Source organism: Penaeus monodon, chromosome 4 (genome assembly GCF_015228065.2).
Source record: "Penaeus monodon isolate SGIC_2016 chromosome 4, NSTDA_Pmon_1, whole genome shotgun sequence".
In the NCBI taxonomy this organism is placed as follows: Eukaryota; Metazoa; Arthropoda; class Malacostraca; order Decapoda; family Penaeidae; genus Penaeus; species Penaeus monodon.
In genome coordinates, this window is record NC_051389.1 from 5,269,521 (window position 1) to 5,272,020 (window position 2,500).

The 2,500-nt window shown below is 35.4% G+C and overlaps 1 pseudogene; it reads right to left on the reverse strand.

Annotated features, from left to right (window-relative positions):
• Positions 1 to 538: 538 nt before the first annotated feature.
• LOC119572429 overlaps positions 539 to 2,500 on the reverse strand; it is a 23,113-nt pseudogene continuing 21,151 nt past the window's right edge.

Genomic DNA, 2,500 nt, shown 5'->3' on the forward strand with positions numbered 1-2,500 from the left:
TCTCCATCAAGATGTTTTCTTCATCTGAAGTTTGCTTGTCATTCAGTGGTTCAGCTACATTGGGTAAGTTTTCCATGAACTTAACACATCTTATTTTCTTTATTGTTTAAGATTCGGGGAAGTAAATTAATTAGGCTGGGCTCTGGTCATCATAGCCCACAAATATTCCATTTTTACTCCTGTTTACTCAAGTTTCTTCTTTTCTTGTTCTTATGCAAAACATCTTCTTCCAAAAATATCCATTCTGCTGATGTTTGGCCATTTTCCAGTAAGCATTTCTACCATAGTCTTCTGAGTTCTGGGATTATAGCACCTATTCCTGATGTAACAAGTAGCTTTCACAGCATAACCACACATATCTTTGGGAAATTTGGACTCAATCAGTAAACATCGAGCCATGTCAAAAAATGATTTGTGTTATCTCTCAATTGTTCCATTTTGATATGGAGAGTAGGAGGTAGAAAACTACTGTTTAATGTTATTCTCTATAAGGAGTGTTTGAATTCCTTATTTGTAAATTCTGTTTCATGGTCACATCTCAGCTTTTTATATTGCCATATGGTACTATTTCTGCAAGATATCTCCTCATAGCATGCACTATATCACTCTTATTCTTAATGAGGTAGATTTTTAGAGCTCCTGAGTAGTTATCTATGAAAGAGATACTGTACCTGTAACTTCCCTTAGTTGCTGGATCAATAGGTTCTACTACATCATAGTGTACTAAATCTAAACCCTGTTTAGCCTTTTGTCAGGCTCTCTATTTCTATACTATGTCATCTTACCAAGAGGACATGTGGTACAGGTGAACTTCTCTTTACTCAAAAAATATGCACTCCATCGACATTTGCTTCAAGTTTTTGCACATCAGCAACATTGCAGTGCCCTAGCATTTTATGCCATTCCTCTAAGGTGTGCTTTGCTTCTCCTGTTGTTAAGATCAAGTAGTGCTGTGTTCACTCTTAATCACTTTCCATACTGATATGATATCTTGCTTAAATCTTGGTATATATGGTGTATCTTTTAACACACTACTTCTTGAGTTGCAGTCCCAATCTTGGATAAAGTCTTTGACATCACAAACTCCCTGCACAGTTCCTTGCTGCCTTTGGCCGTCTGCCAGCTCTATGTATTTGTTTTGTGGATCAAAAGACTCTTGAAATCTCACAAATTTTGGTTCATTTATCTGTGTGTGTGAAGTGCAACCACTAACAATCATGAGTAAACTTTCAGCTGCTTCTAAGCTTGATATATTCTCTTTTTCAATGTCACACAACTCTGAGTCCCTTCAGCAGGTCATAACCTTGATGAGTGCGTTACATGGAAAGAGTATTCATAATTTTTTTCTTTACTTGTGTTATTTGCAGAATCTACTGAGTTATTACCCTTCCTGAGGTTCTTTGTTCTACATTCAACAGAATTGTGAGTTCTTGACTGATGAAATTCACACCATTTCTTATTATTCTGTGGTTTGTTTACTCTGTTAAACTCCCCACCTTTATAACATCTTGATACAGAATGGCCTGGTTCACCACACTTAAAGCAAACCAGTACTCTTTCCACTACTATCTCCCTTAAGGAAATACTATAAAATACAATATATGCCATCATGTAAGTACATGTATTTCTAACATCTGCCTAATATATTTTAATCCTATTCAGTCTGCCTTCATTGGCGTGCCAAGAACATAGAACAGATTTATTCTTCTATTACTTTTTTCATAAAAAGTAGGCTTTGAAATATGTACTCCCATATTTCCTCATGCCCTGCCCAAAGCATAATACTGCTGCAAACCCACACAGTTTCCACATAAATGTAAGGGACAATGTATGTGTTTGACAGCTCTGTGCTATACTGTGTTCTCATCACTACCATTATAATGCGGTCTGCAAAAATGCCTAAAACAAGTTACAGGACATAAAAAAAGTGATTAAAAAGCTGCATCTGCTGCAAGGAAAGCATAAGAGAGGAGAAAAATATTTCCCTGTCACAGGATCCACCCCCTCCACCTTACTTCCACAGCCATAACCAACACATAATATCACTTATATTAAATCATTTAACCCAGATAATGAGATTTCTACTGTAATTCATCATAACAACCTCTGAACTGAAGCACTGGAGGTTGTAAAATTTGGAAAACTTTGAACATTCAAAGCAATTCTCCTCACTTAATTCTTTAGCAATTTTCATTGCAATTTTTATTATTCTTTGAGCTACAGCTCAATGATGGCAGTTTTCAAATTGAAGAATATCCTACTTTTGGTGATGAATTGTCTCAGAGAAAACTATTAGGAGTGACATGTACAACATCAAGCTTTTAATCACGCTTAACATTAATCACAACTCCAATAATAGACAGACTATATAGTATTCACACATAAATAACTATTCATGTGTTTTTGGAGATTCTAATTTTTTTGCCCTTTCAATTTTACTGAAATGAAAAGAATGAGGGCAAAATACTGGACACAATAACAAGTAAAAAATGAAAAAGAA